This window comes from Martes martes (genome assembly GCF_963455335.1).
Source record: "Martes martes genome assembly, chromosome: X".
Classification (NCBI taxonomy): Eukaryota; Metazoa; Chordata; class Mammalia; order Carnivora; family Mustelidae; genus Martes; species Martes martes.
The window spans coordinates 43664523-43684043 of NC_137897.1; the positions used below are offsets into that span (position 1 = coordinate 43664523).

General features: G+C 39.6%; 1 protein-coding gene across 1 annotated transcript in view; it reads right to left on the bottom strand.

The window, feature by feature from the left end:
* Positions 1-16950, bottom strand: part of HUWE1 (HECT, UBA and WWE domain containing E3 ubiquitin protein ligase 1) — a 176260-nt gene extending 159310 nt beyond the window's left edge. Inside the window, exons 1-3 of the mRNA XM_080795415.1 lie at positions 16827-16950; positions 16520-16627; positions 10698-10832 (exon numbers count right to left, since the gene is read on the bottom strand). The gene's annotated coding sequence lies outside the window, so the exon portion shown is untranslated. The remainder of the gene's footprint in view (positions 1-10697; positions 10833-16519; positions 16628-16826) is intronic.
* Between the last annotated feature and the right edge of the window lie 2571 nt (positions 16951-19521).

Genomic DNA, 19521 nt, shown 5'->3' on the forward strand with positions numbered 1-19521 from the left:
AAGACCGCAAACTTGCAATCTGCAGAAGATACTAACATTTGCTCATCCTCTCTAATAATAAAGAAATTCCAATCAAAGCAAGGAGATGCTATTTCTCATTCATCAGACTGGTTAAAGTTGAAAAGATTATCTTGTATTGGCAGATATAGGTAGAGAAAAGGGCACTGACAGACACTGCTGGTATGAATGGCAATTCAATATAGCCTTTCTGGAGGTCACTTTGGCAGTATCCATCAAAAATTTAAATGGTACCACCCTTTGACCCAGAAAGAACTCTACTTCTAAGGATCAACAAATAGGGAATGATTAAATTATAGGAGATCCATGCTTTGAAATGCAAAGCACCATTAAAAAGAATGGAGTTGAGCTATATGTTTTAACATATAAAAATATACATAGGACATAAACGGAGAAGCACAGTATGTAAATGCTAAAAGATACAGAAGAATATATACGAACTGTCAACAGATTTTTGAAATGTGGTATGAATAAAACAAGACTATCATCTGGGGAGGGGGGAGACTAATTTTTAACTAAAATGTTTATTTTGTTTGAATCTTTAACAGGAAACACTTCCATAATTTAAAACAACTGAGAAGGGATATATAGATGGGCTTGGGGGAAAAAAAAGATGGGTTTATAAAATAACACTTTAATTTGAAAGTTTTATGAACAGGAAATTCGGTCCTAGCTACAGGCTTATGGCATCCATAAATATGCACAAAAACCCATGGCCAAATTGAAATGTCCCATGAAAGAGCTCAAAATTGACCCTGTGTTGAAAAGTAACAGCCATAGTCAAAAGGGCAAAGAAACTGAGCTTTTTGGGGGACTTCTCATTTACCTTTCTACTCCCCTAAAATTTCCCCATTTTGGGGGGTAACTTTTTTTTTTTAAAGATTTTATTTATTTATTTGACAGAGAGAGAGATCACAAGCAGGCAGGCAGAGAGAGAGGGGTAAGCAGGCTCCCTGCTGAGCAGAGAGCCCGATGTGGGGCTCGATCCCAGGACCCTGAGATCATGACCTGAGCTGAAGGCAGAGGCTTTAACCCACTGAGCCACTCAGGCGCCCCGGGGGGTAACTTTCTTATTCTGCGCTTCTATGGGTGACATCTGCTGGCACATTTAGAAACAGATTACAGTACAGCATACTGAAAACACTGGACTAGGTTAACCTGGATTCAATGCCCAACTCTACCACTAACCAGCAACCTTTGTTATCTTGGACAAATCATTTCCCCTAATCCAGGTCTATAAAGTATGAATACGGTAATATCAAATACAGACTCTTATTCAGCTCTTCTGTTGGGGACATGGAGAAGAGTGCCATTTTAAAGCCACTGGTCATTTGTTTTGCTAGAGGTAGAGATTGGAATTAACTATGCAGGCAGTCTGACTTTACTTTTAAAAAGCAAAAATCTATGTAAGATCTATGTAAAAGGTTGTCTTCAAGTGATATCTACATCCCTCCGGATTATACTTTTAAGGATGGTCTTGCCACGACACTCAAGGAAATGTGAGTAGCAGGGAAATGGAGCCCCAGATTAGGTCAAAAGACTACAAGGCACCATAGGTTGGAAGAGTCAAGCCAGCCCCTACAAAATACAGCAGTACATACAGATGTAAGGAGAGAGCCATCTATAGCAATGATACTGGATCTGTCCAGGTTTAAGCTCTTCTCTAACACTAACGTATCAAGGCTTACCCTGAGGTGCTATCATACTGTAAATCAACATGGATTACACTAAACTCACCATTGTGAATAATGTAGGACAGTCCTTGTAAAGGGCAATTTGATAGTAAGTATCCAAAGCCTTTTATATTTTTGCATTCCAGTTCTAGAAATTTCTTAAGGAGGTAAACATAATGTCACAAAGACATCTCATTCAGATGTTCTTAAGCTTCTTTCCTTTATTCAATACTTACTTACCAAATGGCCTACTGTCTGCTAGGAAGCATTCTTTAAAGATCATGGAAAACTAGGACTTACAGGTCTGAAAATAGGAAACTGGTTAATAAATGATAAATCATGTACACCACAGAAAATAATACAGCCATGAGAAGTATTATGTTGTCATAATACATTATGACAGGGAACAGAGATCAATAAAGTGGTAACAACAAATTTAAAAATACCATTTTTATATTGGTTTGGAGAAACAGCTTAAAAAAAAGACAATTTAGGGACAACTGAGGAAATGTGACTACGGACTGGCTATTTAGATATCAAGGTAAAGAACAAATTTTCTAGGTGTGATAAACAGTATTGTAGATATTGTAGGTCCTTATTAAGACATGCAGGCCGAAGGACTTAAGGATGAAATGTCACTTTTTTTTAAGGATGAAATGTCACTGTTACTTCATATGCTTCAGAAAAATTAAACACATATATGTACACATATATCAAATATGGCAAATTTTAACTATTGTTGGATATAGCCAGTGATATACAGATGCTCAATGTGCTATTCTTTCAGCATTTTTATGTTTGAAAATTTTCACAATAAAAAGTTGGAGGGAAGGTTATGAATTACATTTTTAAAGAGTAAAGTTTTAGGGAGAGAAAGTATGCTTATGCTACACAGGGATAAAGAAAAGCCTTGGAAGAATATATTGTGTACCAGCATACTAACAGTATTTATCTGAATGGCAGGAGATTTCTGTGCTTATTTGTGTATGTTTTCAAAAATAAACCATATATACTGCTATAATCCTGAGAAACATTACTTAAAAATAAAGTCAGGAAAACATTTTCAAACAAAAACTACAATAAAATGAACAAATGACTAAAGGCCCACTCCCAAAGCATTCTTATTAAATGATTTTACAAACTAAGTAAGTATGTAAACAATTCCACACAAGTAATAAACTGCTGTGTGAACATCACAGTTTAAATTTCTACTTACATGAGTAATTTATACCATTCTCACAATATATGGCAAAGATCGCAGTGGGAAGGGGAATACCGAGTTAAAGTACTTAAGAATTTCCCCTCATATCATACCCCCCCACTGAAAGACTGGAGGCAAAAATAAATGTTAAAGTTATCAGTTCATGAGGAGAGGGGGGTAGGCTAAGGGTTTTGTTTTATTATTCTCTGTATTCTTCAGTGTATTTTAAGTTTCTCAGAAAAAGAAATGCAATTACAGAAAAAGCAAAAGTTCCTCTTGACCACTCCTTCCAAAAAATCAGTTTACCCTAGTTTTTAATATATAAATAGCACCATATAGTACATACTATCTTACAGCTTGCCAAATATCTTCACATAAATAGCTGTATTAACTTAAACCACTTGTGGGCAGTATTCTAAGACCATACTCTTCCCTGTATTTTTGCTATAACCTGTTATTATCTAATTATTTTTTGCCAATCTAATGGTTAAAAAATATCTCATTTTAATTTGCATTTCTAGTATTTAGTTTGAGTATCTTTTCTTGTTACCAGACAGTTTTAGTTCCTATTCTGGGAAAAGCCTGTCCTTAATTTTCTACTGCTTTTATTTTTAAAATGTTACTCTTATCATTAAGACAGGAACACACCAACCAAGATGTTAATGATGACTGAATATTTTTGTGGGAGTAGGAATCTTTTCCCAAAATAAGAACACATTTTCTAGTTTTTCCTAAATTAATTCAGTAACAGAAACTAGAAAATTATAAAAGTGGGTGAAAAAAAGCCTTTCAGATGCAAGTAGTACTTTCAGAATACCCTATTATAGGAGCAGATAACACCCTAGAGGAACTCATAAAATCCAGCTTAAAGAAATAAACACACCTAAAGCACAAGTCTTGTTAAGAAATGAAATACTGGTTGAGGCTACTGATTCATTTGGGATACATTAACTAACTTCATTTTTATAAAGCATTTTTTGAGATCATGATGTACTTTTCATGTATCTTGTTTAAGCCCCACAAAATTCTGGGTTACATTCGCTGAAGCCCTCCTATAAACTGCTATTGCACATTTTGTTCACTCCTCCTCATTGTACTAATCCCTTTGACCAAGATTTACAAGTCTCCCTCCCCTAGTAGACCATGCTACCCTCCACTCCCTAGTTGCTTATCTTTGAATTTCCAGTATCTGGCATTATTGAGTATGTCCTCAAATATTTGTTGAGAGAATGAGTTATCATCACCTTCATTTAAAGGATGAGGAAACTAGCTCAGTGATGAAATAATTTGCCCCAAGTAACACAGCTATTAAGTATTTATTTTATGTAAATTACAATGGCCAAAACTTTGTAGTATACTGTATAATTTAAACATTTTAAGTAATATATCATCTCACTTTAATGCTCACAGCAACTTATGAAGTAGGCTTTTTGATTACCATTTCATAGGTGAGAATGAAATATGAGGCACACACAAATCCTAGTTTATAAGAAGTTCAGCTGTCTCTTTACATACTTTATAAATCACTAATTGGGTATAGGACCCTCTACGTAGCAAACATCTTGGGGAATGATATGGGGGAGGGAGAGGACAAAAGGAAGAAAGTTAAAGCAATTGGATAGAGACTGAAAATCAGTTTATAGGTCCATCTGAAGACCATAAACCGATATTTTAGTGTCAACCACATGTGCCACTTTGAAATCCGACCTTGGCCCAAAGGTTTTTCTTGATATTACCCTCTATTCATAGAAGACGACTGCAGGCTTTCACACAGATCAGCAATCTCAAAGGCTGGGGATACAGAGCTAACAGCCAGGTTATATCACACATGGACAAAGCAGGTGGAAAAGTGACAACATAAAGGAAAATGCTAAGGAACTTTAAACATTGTCTCAGTCCTTAAATGGACTGTGAGTTTCTCAAGTGAAGAAACCAACTCTCATTCATTTTATGTCCCTAGCTCCTTGAACTTAAGAACACTCAGTAAATGGTTACTGAACTAAAAAGAGCTTACGATGTGAGGGAAAAAGACATATTAATTTTTTTAAAATGGTTTTAAAATTTATTGAGCACTTACTATGTGCCATGTGTTATACTTCTGATAATATATATAAAATGTTAAAAGGGATAATATTTACCTCTTTTCTAACCTGCTAGATACGGTGCTACTCAAGTATATTAACAGTGGTAATACTGATGACTATTAGGAAGACTCATTATGGGTTAAGGTTACTAAGGTTACAGCAGAACCTTGAACAGAACAAAGTTGAACAGTAGGGGGCTATGTAGATGAAAGGAGATCAAGGCAACCAATGTATTACACATCACCACAGAAGTAGATATGACCCTTTAGAGGGTATGAACTTGACTCCTAATGCTTGGCAAAGTGAAAAACTACTCTGGTGACACCCACTTATCTCAGGCCAGACAGTCCACCCCAAAATGACCAAAGTATAAACCCCTTTCTTCCCCGCCACTGATGATCCCAACACAGAGCTGAAGGGTCCAGATAGGCTTTGCTACCTGGCCATCATTTCACCACCATGACTGCCCATCTCTGAGCTGTTGAAGAGGCTAGGTGAAATAGTTTGTTAAAGAAATGACCATCTGCTGACCACACAGAGTATACTAACAACCAAAATTCCCCCACTTAACCCCAATAACCCCACAAATAAAGCATTTTCCCCAGATGAGACAACGGATAGGTTAACTTGCCCAATGTGACAGAACTATTAAGTGGCCAGAAAAAAAATTAAAAATTCAGCATTTATCCTACCCTTCTTATACAAACTATATCACTGAGTAACCTTATAAAATTATTCCACCTAATACACAAAAACAAAATGACAGAGCTAGAACATCACCATTTTGATATTTCCAATAAACTAATCCATCTAAGCTTTAGGCAGAAATGGCTGTTAATATAAAAAAATAAGACGTCATTACAACTTAATGAATGTTGTGCATAAACACACCACTGCCAATTCTTGCCAAAGGACATGAACCTGAATTTATAAAAGCCTCTGGATCCACTGTTAATTTGCAGGAAATACAGAGGACGAACATGTAATAACTGTACTGAGTATGCGATAAGCAAATTCAGTCTGTGGGAAACTCCACAGGTCAAACGGCCTAAGTTATTCAACAGATATAGTATAAGGAAAAGAAAGAAAGGGAAGTTAAAGGTATTTAAAATACATCAAGTTTTAAAAAGTAGACAAAGCAAATTATACTGTTCAGGGGTGCACACCTGGATGATAAAACCAGAACAATACAAGAGATGACTATAAAGTCAGAAGAGTAGACACCTTCTGGAGAGGGAAGATGCTGTGACTGGGATGAGCACATGGAAAGACTTAATGGTTTAACAGGCAAAGTCCTATTTCTTGAGTTGGGTAATGGTAACAAAAGTGTTTGCCTTAATTTATTAAACTGTAAACTTGTTTATGGGTGGTTTCCCCTATCTGTATTCTATTTGTTACAATAAAAGGAAAACACTATATTCACATTAAAGCTGCTTATGTATGATATGATTCTATTTGTATGAGATGCTCAGACTAGGCAAATCATAGAAATATAAAGTAATTAGTGGTTGCCAAAGGCTGGGGTGGTTGGGAGAGAGAAGGGGAGTCACTATTAATGGGTACTGGGTTTCCTTTAGGGGTGATGAAAATGTTTTAAAAATGATGTGGTAATGGCTGTACAACTGAGACACATCAAAAATCACTGTATGCTTCAAGTCGGCAAATCGTATGGCATGGGAATTGTATCTCAATAAAACTGTTTTTTTTTTTGTTTGTTTGTTTGTTTTTTTTAAGATTTTATTTATTTATTTGTCAGAGAAAGAGAGAGAGAGTGAGCACAGGCAGACAGAGTGGCAGAGGGAGAAGCAGGCTCCCTGCGGAGCAAGGAGCCCGATGTGGGACTCGATCCCAGGACGCTGGGATCATGACCTGAGCCGAAGGCAGCTGCTTAACCAACTGAGCCACCCAGGCGTCCCTCAATAAAACTGTTTTTAAAAAGTCTAAGACACCCCTGTTAAGCCAAGACACACGTTTAAAATAAAGCCTGGGGTGGAGCCCAAGAATTTGCACTTCTGACAAGTTCCCAGATGCTGCTGCTGCTGCTGCTGTCGATCTGGGGACCACATTTTGAGAACCAATGCAACAAGGGATTTCAAAACTGCTTATATCTCAAAGCAGTACTAAACAGCACTGGAAAGTGAAGTGTTTTACTCAGGGACTGAGAAAACAGTCCAGGAAAAAAAAAAGTTAACACTCTGCAAAGCACTGTTCTATTCCAACTGATTCCCTGACCATCAACATCTGCATCTCCTAGGAACTTGCTGGAAATGCAAATTCTCAGGCCCCTCCCAGACCTATAGGATAGGAAGCTCTGGGGTTGGAGTTCAGCAATCTGTTTGAACAAGCCCTCTAGGTAATTCTGACATTCCCAAAAGTTTCAGAGCTACTGTTCTAAGCACTTTATATGCATTAACTCAGCTAAACTCCAAAACCCTATGAAGTAGGTAATACTATTAGCATTTTACAGATTAAGAACTGTGGCACAGAGGTTAAATAGTTTGTGCAAGATGACAAATGGTAAAAAATGAAGTCAGAACTTGAATCTAGAGAGTCTGGTTCCAGAGTCCATGTTCTTAATCACTATGCTGAAAGATCTTTCCACCCATAAGAACTCAACTGGCAGAATGCAATAATGAAGAATTAGTAGAAGAAAAAAATGCAAAGACCAGGAGAAATATGTCTCACTAAAAACACAGGCAAATAATCACAGCAAATAATGCTGTCATTAAAAAAGCAATCTTCCAGGGGCACCTGGGTGGCTCAGTGGGTTAAAGCCTCTGCCTTCGGCTCAGGTCATGATCCCAGAATCCTGGGATCGAGCCCCGCGTCGGGCTCTCTGCTCGGCAGAGAGCCTGCTTCCAATCTCTGTCTGTCAAATAAATAAATAAAATCTTAAAAAAAAAAGCAATCTTCCAAAAGCATTCCAAAACATAAGCAGCAATCAAATACAATATATCCCAGTATTTCCAGAGCAATTATCTCAGATATCTAATTATAAGGATTTAAAATCTGGATTATGCTAAATATGGCACATAAATTCACAGCAGTTATGTTCACATTTACCAATCTTTAAAATCTAAATGATTATACTACAAGGTCATTTCAGAATAATTTGAATCTCCCTACTCCTAGTCCCTTTTAGTCACTGTACAGTCAGAATCTAGGGGTTGAAAAAGAACTTTCACATTCCTCTAGTCCAATCAGCAATCCAGACTGAATCTTCTACAATACTGATCTTCATATAATATTCATTAAAACCTAAAACAAATCCCAACTTTCTATAAAATCACATCCTGGGATCAATCCATGTCACCACTGTAATTTTTAAAGCCAAATGATTAAAAACTTTTTAAGGGCACTAAAATGTGAAAATGTTCAATATTAACAGCCAAAACAAAACCTACAGTTGTTTTAGTCACAGAGAGCCACTCTTTCACACTATCTGAAAACATTTCTATAACCAGAAGACCAAGCTGGTTAACAAGTACATCAAGTTTTAGCAACTCAACCCCTATGACACAACAAATGAGAGAGCTTCCAAAGAATCTTCTGAGCTGAATTATCCCTGACATTAACATATAAACATCTGGTAACCAGTCATTGAGGAAACAAGTCAGAGAACAATACATCAAAACACCCAGAGCCCAAGCACTTGGGACTATCAACCTTATAGATAGTGAGACCACTGTAAAGCAGCCTAATATGGTTACGGCTACACAGCAAATTTTAACAATTTAACAGCAGGAAAGGTAACCCTGAATGTGAAAGGCAAACATTTTCAAAGCAACCAAGTTTGATATTTCAATAATACTTTGAAGCCATGGCTGAAAACACAACAAAAGAGAAAAAACCAACAGCATTTCCATTATAAACTTGTAGCTGTTAAGAACCCTGGAAACAATTCAAATACTGAAATGCCTACTGCATAAAACTCTGTTCCAAAAATCTAGTTATCCCAGATTCAAAACTCTGGATTAGAAGGTGTAAGTGACCTTGTTCAAACTTCTAATAACTACAGAAAACTGAAGACAGGAGTAAATATCTAACCATGATATCCAACACACTCAAAATTTTTTTGTTAAATGAATGGACTTCACTGGAATTCCCAAGAAATCACTTCTTTAAACAGTCACTTTTCAACTAGCGATCTGATTTCTCCATTAATGAACTGAAAAGCCTGAACTTATGATCCATAGCACTGGTGATTCAAAAATCATATTTTTATCTAAATACCTCAAAAACTTTCATTCATGATCTCTACCCTGTCCTTCAACTTGGAATCACTCTCATTTTAAAGGTAGGCTCAAGTGGCCTTGCTCTGTCCATATTTGTGCTTATGTCCAACTTCCATCCCCAGGTTTTGGCTATGGAAGGGACATACAGTAGATCCCAAGATAACCAATTCTACACCTGGAAAGAAATGAACAGTTTAAAGGACTTTGTGCTGTTGATCACCATTTCCAAAAGAAAGAAAATGAAAACTAACAACAGAAAAACTATGGTTGCGTATTAATAGCTGAAAATCAGGATGCGAGCAGAAGCTCTCAAAAACTGGTTAGTACTGCTATTTCAAAAACTATTATAGCAGCCGAAGAACTCATCACTAAGGCTTAACAGCTTAGAAGTTATGGGTCAGAGCAGCTGAGATACCAACATCAAAAGAATAAAAAGCAACATTGTAAGATAGTATAAAAATAACTAAACCACCTAAGGAAATTGAAACCATGAAAAATCCCAAAGGCACACTTAGGTCATTATCTAGGAAACATTAGCTTCTTCCATAAGGAGGCCTACTTTTCATGTGGAGCAGTAAGCAGGGCCAAGACATGGAACCAAGGTCAGGTATCAATTAAATCAGACTCTGCCACAGAAAAGGGAATCCATGACTAGTTATTTTGGGATAGTGCCTAGGCCAGCAGTATCAACTCCAACTAGGATAGAGGAGATTACTGCTTTTGTTCCATTATAATAGGGGTCCTCCAAGGTCTTTAACTTACTAAGAACGTGTTAGATACCACTGCTGGGATACAATCACCAAATGTGAGGGAAGTTGCACAACAATTTCTTCAAAAATCAGAAGAAAAAAAGGTAGAGAGCCTGCAGATTAAAATAGATTTAAGAAATATACATCTCCACCTTTGTGATAAATGGATTTTCTTTGGACCCTAATTCAAACTAAAATATGAACATTAGCTTCATTTCTGATATCTTCAAAAATCACTGTTAATTTTTTGAGTTGTGATAATGGTTTTTGAGGTTATGTTAAAGGAGCAAGTTCTCTTTCAGGCATATAAATATTTTGCAAGTAAAAATATGACAGCAGGGGTTTATTTCAAAATAATAGATGGGGACAGTAGGTAGAAGTACAGATGAAGCAGAATGGCTACAAGCCAGTAACTGTTAAAACTGGTGATGGATACACAGGGGGATCATTATACTATCTGATTTCTGTATGTTTGATTTTTTCATAACTCTTTGATAAAGAATTGATTAGACATAATATCTTACAACTTTATTTTTTTGAATGGAGCTTTAAGTGATTTAAAAATCACATACAGACGGACTTCATTTAAACAATAACAAGAGAAGCAGCCAATGCCACATCAGATCCAAACAATGAAAGAAATCAAAGTAGCTCAATTACAGAATGGAAATATATCCCCCCACCTCTATTCCATGAAGTAAAATACAAATACTACCCAAAGATCTACAAAAACTAACCTAAAATCACAGCCAATCATACTCATCCTGGTGGGAAATCCCAAACTTCTCCAACAGCTTCCTGAACCTTCTGACCAAGTTGGTCTGCTAGTTCCTCTGGAGTACTAACCCACTCAGGTCAGACTACTGGAGGACCTACCAAAAAAAAAAAAAGGGTGGGAAGAAAGAGATAACACATTTATTAGAGTGTAGGGGAGTTAACCATTATATCAATGTTCAAACACGATCACATTATTTCTTAAGCAATAGCCCACACATATCAATTTTTAAGGACCTGCTTTAAGCAGTAACAAGAATTCAAAACCAACAGCCAACACCCCTGAAAACTAACTCAGTCCTCAATCCAAATGAAATGATAGGGGATAGTAATTATAATTTTATATCCTCACTAGAAACTGACACTAACGCAATGTTAAATTTATTATTTTCTTGTGGAAAAAAATCTGCACTCATAAAAATTACTTTTCACCTTCACACATGCTTTTTGGGCATACTGGGAGACAACTGATAAACACCTGGGAAACTCAGGTTGAACTTTGCCACTGAAGCTTAGACAAAGCTTTTGACTGCTATTGCCACTCCTTCCTCTCTCTCTCTCTCCTTAGAGATCTACTGGAATAAATTAAACCTTTTAGGTCACACCTAGATTATCATTTCCAGATTTATTCTAGTCCTGAATGACAAGAATCAAATTAAGGTTTAGTTAATTACTGATTCATTGCTTGACCCACTGTAAAAAACTCCAAGGCAGTATCTCAAAACAGAAAGTGATCTCCTGTCCTCCAATGAAAAAGGGAATATTCTATTACCTCCAAAGCACTTTAAATTGAACAAAGTAAACCCTAAAGCTCAAAACTAGTGTCTACATAGTTAATTACCAGATGGTTTCCCATGGTAGATCTTTAATCCTACATAAACTTTTCACCATCCTATTTCAAGCCCCATCACCTGGCCAAGGTAATAGTAATAGATAAAAGTGTTCAGTTTAATATTGGTCTAATCAAAATATTAACAGTAAGAAAAACTACCTCCAAATTGAATACACTCACTTCTATTTTAAAAGAATGCTGGAAAATATAAAATGGCAAAACACAACGGATGTAGTGCATTAAAGAACTGGTAGTAATTCATTATGGGAAATAAGCTTGGTATTCCAAACAACTTTCCTAAATTCTCTCAGATAGGAATTACCCTGTGCAGGTATAGCCAAATAGCAGATCCCCACACTGATCTGAGGAACCAAAGAAAGGAAGCAGGGGAAAAGCAGTATGAACACTTGAAAACTAGCTGGCAGAAGTTCCCTTGATTACTGTGAAAAGCATAGCAACAAATTTCATCTTTGAGTGAATAACAGAACAAAGTCTTTTTGAAGCAGTGGAAAAGGGAGTAGGCAAGGGATGAGGCATGCCTTCTAAAAGGCAGAACACCTGGGTGTGGTTCTTGACAGGAACCTTATGGCCAGTGGTTATTTCAAGCTAGTGACTTCGCACTGAAATTCCTAGACTAGTAGATTAAGACAGGTGGAAATCACAATCAAACACCAAGAACCACTGGAAATAAAGAATGTGGCCCATGAGTAGGAAAAAACTACAAAAATGACAGGGCTGGCCTAGAAATATACTGAAAATGCACAATTAGAGGAATAAAAAATCTTATTCTTTTCCAGATCGTAAAACTACCATATGACACAGATCAGTCTTCCAACCTATTCTTACACCTAGAAAAAGTAACCACAATTTATTGTGTGCCTACCATAAGCTGGGCACTTTACAAATTGTTGAATTATAGTAAGTGTAAGCGTTACTATCTATCATACAGATGAAAAAACTGAGAATCTGAAAATTTGCCCAAAGTCACAAAGTTTGACGTGAACACAAAGCACACAGTTATTTCCACCATATCAGGGTGCCTCCCTTGGAGAATGTTGAGGTCTCCTCAATCTACTCAACATTGGGGTTAACAGAAAACAATGCCGACATGCAATCTACAAAGAAAACAAATGATAGGGAATCATCTATAGTAATGGTGGAATGGGGGAAGGGAAGAGAAAAAAGTAGAACAGGGCAATGATTGAGGGTCAGAAGATAATCAAAGCTATTTTATTTTCTAGCACATGGAGGAGGAGAAATGTAGTGGAGCCTGACAGGAGGGTATCTTCTCTCTAGCGGATTCAACTCTTGAAAAAAGAACACGGGGCTGGGAAGATAATTAAATGAGACGAATGTTAAGAGATGGTTAGTAGCAAAGACAGAGGTCCACAGACCTAGAGGACTCAAGAACTCAGAGCAAGGCAGGGAAAAGGGGAGGTTCCCGAGCTTGCAAAGAGGGATGGCAGGGGACAGAGAAGGACAAAAAGTTGGTTTACTGGAGGATTATCTTCTACAGCCTTTTCTTTACGTTTTTTTTTTTGAGGGGTGTTATGAGGAAGGGAAGGCTAAGAGCCCCAAGAACAAGAGGTCTGCAATCATCCAGCCACCAACCCATTCATTGTTCCATCTAAGAGTGGTCGAGCAGTCTGCAAAGTTGCAGAAATCTGTCCTGTACTCGAATCAGGGTCATACAAGCATGAAGACCCGAGGAAATGGAAGGCTACCATATAATTGCATCCACAAAGATGGAGTAAATGCACGGAACGTGAAAGGCTCTACTCAAGTCTTGCGTCAAGGGGACCAATAGAAGAGGGAGACAGTCCTGGTTAAGGGGCTTGGACTAAGCTCTTCCTTAGTAGGGCTGGGGAGGGGGTGACAGGGAAAAGCTTTGTCTCCCCTTATTAAATACGAGCATTAAACATCCATGTGGATGAGATCAGAATTAGGGGGAAAGGGAGAGGAGTACGTCAGAGACACCGAAGCTTGACCCCTAAATCTTAGTTAAAAGACCAAAGCAGTTGAGAAACTGGAGCCCACCTCAACTCAAGAAAAATTGGGAGATTCATTTGGGCCGCGGAAGGGGCGGAGAAGAGAGGCAGGCCTGAAAAAAGGTAGTAGGGAGACAGCCAGTCGTCATTGATTGGTCCCTTTTCCCCCACCGCCCAATCTAACCCCCAGCCCCACTCTCTAACTCACTCCAGCACTCCCGCCCCCCACCCTTCCCAACCCGCCCACTGCGGTGGCAACAACGGAGGCGTTGACCGATTGGTGGGGCAAAGGCGGGCCCACACGCGACAGAGGCCCGGGAAATGGTGTCGCCTCGCAGAGACGGCGTGGTCTTTGCCTCAGGTTCGGCTTACCAGCACCTCGGTGTTTCGCCAACAGTCACCTCCTTAACGTCGGGTGCTTGGGAAGCGTCACAAACGCGGATAGCCAACACCTCAGTCTCCGGTCCTGGCCGGACAGACATCAGCTTCCGCCGCCATCTTAACAGCAGGCGGACCGACCCTAGTCACTGCCCCCCCCTACCCCAAGCTACCTCCGCCACCTCCAACGGATCCCACGAGGACGTAACCCCGCTCGCGCGAGAACTCACCAGCTAAGAACAGCACGAGCCGAAGACGCTGCTGCCGCCTCCGCGGCTGCTGCAGTCCGTAGCTGAACCGCGGCCGCCTCCGCGCGATCCCGCGAGAACCTCTTACCGGACGGGAAAAGCTTGAGCCCAGCCCTTCCCAGACCCCTCCTCCCACCAAAGCCGAAGTCGCTACGGATCCGCTCTCACCCTACGCGAAGCGAAAAGCAAATGACGCACAACCTCACGAAGCACTAAGGGGCGGAGCCAATCTGCTGCCGCCGGCTCCCGCATGCGCCGAGAGAACTATCGCGATATTACGTTTTAGTCTCTGCGAGACCCTCGAATTCACCGCAGGATGCCGCCCGCGCCTCGCCTTTAGGAAACACAAGATCTCGCGAGACCTAGTGCACGCTCCTAAAAAGGAGAGAGGCGGGGCTTCAATGAAAATGACTGGGAGTTTTTCGGGGGAAGGGAGGCACCTCCCGTCCTGCAGGGATCTCGCCTACCACGAGGTTTCCGACCCACTGCGGAGCTGGCTGCCAAACCTCGCGATGACACAGCTCAGCGCCAAATCTCGGCCATGTCCTGAAAACTGCCTCCGCCCCCGATCTAAGGTGTCTAGAGCCTAGTGCTTGAGGAAAATTTAAAAAGTCAACCTGTTTATTCTCACGCTTCCGGGCAGAGCTGTACCAATTAGCCAAACTCCATTCTGGAAGAGGAGCAATGGGTCCCCCATTGTTACCTGCCTCCAGTAATCACATATTATCCTGGACTAACACATAAAAGACGTTCAGTCTCACAAAAAGCTCGCAAATGCAAATGAAAACAATGACATAACATTTTTGGCCCATTAGATCGGGGAAAAATTTTTTTAAGACATAATATCCCGACTCTTTCCCTCGCCGCACTGCAGGCTAACCTGAATCCATCTTAACGTAACGAAAGGCTCATATCGTTAGTTCTAGCACTAAAGCCACTAATTTTTAACTCCGGACGCTTTACCTTGGCACAACCAAAAGATCATAAAGTGGTTTTCGCCAAACAAAGGAGTCTGCCCTCAAAGGAAAATTCAAACTGAGGGGGGGGGGGGGTGCGTGCTTGCAGTTTTTAATATGGCAGTTTTTCCACGTCTAGCCAACAATGTTTCTCCAATAAATCTTGGATCCAATCTGGCTCGATTTGTGGGCTTTTCTATTCTAATGCATTGTTCTGTCCATTCTCATTTAAATATTGTTCCTTTGGAGTACATTTTAATAGATGGTAGTACAAATACCCCCATCTTATCTTTTAAAATATTTTCTCGGTTATTCTTAGCCATCTTTTTTTCTGGATGAACTTTAGAATCACATTAAGTTCCAAAAACTTGGCATATTTATTGACATTCCATCAATTGTATAAATCGACATAGGAAAAATGGGCATCACTACAAAACTGAGCCTTCTTATCAAGAAGCATGGTATCCCTTCTCCGTGTATGCAAACATTCTTTTATTATGTATCTCAATAAAGTTTTGTAGTTTACTTCTAGGATTTTTTTTTCATTTTTCTTGCTACTGCGAATGGGGTTATATTAAATTTTCGAAATGCTTATCGCTTATAGATATTTGATATTTGCCTACTTTTGTAATCCGACAAATAAAAAATATGTTCAATTTCACTAGTAATCAGAAAAATGCAAATGAAAACAATGACATACCATTTTTTGCGCTTCAAATTGGCCCAAATTACAAAGATTGATAATTATTCATGTTGGCACAACTGTGGAAAAATGGGCAATGTTGCACAACATTGGAGAGTGTAAAACAGTATAGCCTTTTGCGAAGGCAATTTGGACAAATCTATCGAAATTCCAAATGCATATATACTTTGAGTAGCGATTACTCTTCTAAGAATTTCTTCTACGGAAATACTCATACATGTGCATGAAACGTATATATACAAACCCATTCATTATAGCATTGCTTGTAATAGCCCCCTCCCCCTCTTCAAAGGGAAACAAGCTAATGTACATCAATCGGGAAATGGTTAAATAAACTGTAGTACAATCGTACAATGCAACTGTTTACAAATGAGATAAATTTAGATTCCCTGATATAGGAAGATCTACAAGACATATTAAGTTTTTAAAAAGCAATTAGTCGAAATGAATGTCTGTGCGTGTATGCGTGTATGTGTGTGTGTGTGTGTGTGTGTGTGTAGCACCATTTAGATACCAAAACATACATATACAACACCTAGTAGTTACCCGCGAAGCCTGCCTGCCGGACCCTCACCTTCCCCCTCCTCTGAGGCCGCCTTCCGAGAGCCTGTGAGAGAAACGCCGAAGGCCCGGCCTCTACTCCCTCTCTAGGGCCACTTGGCCACGACTAATGCCGGTACCTCGCATCCCCACTGTCAGCACTGTCAGCCGCTCTCCCGCCGCGCTGCCTGCCGCTGCCCGGCTGCCCCTGAAGATGCAGCTAGCTTTCTGCTGGCGCCGGCTGATGCCTGGGGGAGGGGAGAGAAGGCGGGGTTGAGGGAGGGTTGGGGCAGGCCGCCGGGCCCCTTCACCAGCCTCTCGGGCTGGCTCCCCAAGGCCGCCACCTCCGCGACTCCGCGCAGGGTCCCGTGGGAACAACCCTCCGCAAGGAGCAGAGAACGGCCTCGCGAGCAGAGAGCGCCCCCCAACCCGGGGGAAGACGCTCACCTCGGTGGCAGTAGCTCCGCGGGGCCCGCAGAAGCCTGCTTCAGCCCTGCTTCAGCCCTGCTCCCCTCGCTCGCCCTCCGCGGAAAACCTACCCCTCCGGCTCTCCCCACACCCGATCTGAGGCTCCACCCCCTCGCTTGAGAAGCCCCGCCCCTGCCCCTCCGGAGGGCACTCCCTCCGCGGTGGAGCCGAGTCCCCTTTAAGGGACTGAGCCTGAGCTCTTCGCGGTCCAACAAACCCAACGATAGAGGATAGTAGGGTCGCTAAGAAATTGGATTTGATTCGTGGCACGATGGGAGCCACTGAAGGGTGACGTGATTTGATTTGATTTACGTTTAAAAATTAATCTCTCCAGCTGCCTTGTGAAGAATGGGGGGCAAGAGGGCAAGCAGGGACACGGTGCGGAGGGCTGGAGACGACGGCGACGCCCACTACAGTGAATCCCCCCTGGCAAACCCTTAGAACACTTACTACAGGCACATAGTAAGCTCTCAATAAACATTCTCTTTATTGTTCTCCTTGGTATTATTTGGGGTGGTAGTGCGATTGGCAGAGTTTATAGAGGATTTTCACCTGTGAATGCATAGGAATAAAAAGAATTTTGTAGGAGATACCCCTATTAACCATGCTTCATCGGTTGCAGTATGAGGTTAGAGGGTGAGAGGAGAGGGGAGCTTTGAATTGCAACTTTCGGTAAGGTTTGAGTTTTGTTTTGTTTTGTTTTTTTTCTGAAAAGCATGTATTAACTCAATATTTTTAAGTATATACACAAAAGCACTGTCCAAAATACTCTTGAGACGTAGAAGAAATAAAAACTGTAATTCCAGTTTTAATTCTAACCTTACAGAACAGTGGTTCATGCCCCGAAATGAGTATCTGATGAATGGATCCACTGCCCGCCAAATATATATTTACACAAAAATTTTGTGTATGAGCTCGGCTTTATGGAGGCCCCTTTTGAGAGAGATTGATCCATATTTTTACAGTGCTATTTTTAATGGGTGACTGTTACTCCATTAATGTTAATTATTTAACCAAGATACCATGTTTAGGACTTTTTTATTAAAAGAAATACAGACATGAACTTTGATGTAACTATATATATGCATATTTCTAAGATGTCTCTCCAGAAATTTGTAGAAATGGAAAAGATAGGGTCAAAATGCCACTCCTCCCAAAAAAGTACATGACAGGTTTTCCAGAACAGTTGTAACAATATTCAGTCCCATCAGAAATATATAAAAATTCCAGTTTATGGGGCGCCTGGGTGGCTCAGTGGTTTAAGCCTCTGCCTTCAGCTCAGGTCATGATCTCAGGGTCCTGGGATCGAGCCCCGCATCAGGCTCTCTGCTCAGCAGGAGCCTGCTTCCCCCTCTCTCTGTCTGCCTCTCTGCCTAGCTCTGATTTCTCTCTGTCAAATAAATAAAAAAAATCTTAAAAAAAAAAATTCCAGTTTATTTGGATATTCTAATATCTTCACCAATAGTGCTACTACAGTCTTCAAAAAACTTTTTAGGGACACCTGGGTGGCTCAGTTGATTAAGGGTCTGCCTTCTGCTCAGGTCATAATCCCAGGGTGCTGGGATCGTGTCCGCATCCGGCTCCCTGCTCAGCCAGGAGCCTGCTTCTCCCTCTGCCTGCTCTGCCTGCTGCTCCCCCCGTTTGTGCTCTCTCTCTGACAAATAAATAAAATCTTTAAAAAAAAACTTTTTAATTTAGTAAACCCTTTGACTCTAATTCTAATCTCTCACAGTATCTGCATTAGTTCTAATAATCTATTGGCTCTATACCTAGTCCTAACCCCTACATTTCTACTGTTAATTCCTAGGCCCTGTGAAGTCTAGTTTTTCAACTCCTAATTCTAAAATCCCACATACCCCACAATCTTCATTATAATTTCAATCTGTAGGAGTCTTCAGTTTACTTGCCAATTCCACTCCTTTTATAGTCTTAATTCCAACCAACATCCCCCTACAGACACACGCGCGCACACACACATACACACGCACACACACATACTTCTATTTCTTATTGTGGAATATTCAGAAAATATATGAAAGCATAAAGAAAATACCAAAAGATAAAAAACCTGTAATCCCACCACTTAGAAACACTAATAATGCCTTTTATAATGCATTATATATGTATTTATAGTTTTAAACAAAAATCTTATCTAACCTCGTAAATATTTGCCATGTAATTAAATATTTGTCTATAACATTTTATTTTATTTTATTTTATAACATAATTTTAATGGCAACATGAAACATTCCTTTCTTTAACATGTAATTAGCTTTGTTTTTCTTCTTTTTTTTCATTTTAAAAAGGTTTTCCTAATTACACACAAATGAGTACATTTTTGCAAAAACACTTACCACAGATGCATTTAAAGTTCCTCTTACATTCACATACTCATATAGAAATACATAGCATTTTGTGTTGTTTACTTTTTAAAGATATAAAGGGCATCCTATTTTATGTACCGTTCTGTTAATTGCTTTATTCTCTTTCCATGCTTGAAGATCTTTCCATGTCAGTATCTATAAATCTATGTCATTTGTTTTATGTACTGTATAGTATTCCATTGACTGAGTATACTATAGTTAACTCTTGCTATAGCCACCTATTGATAAATATATATTGTTTTCAATCTTTTACTATTAGAGTGTTCTTTTTTCTTACTATTAACAGTGCT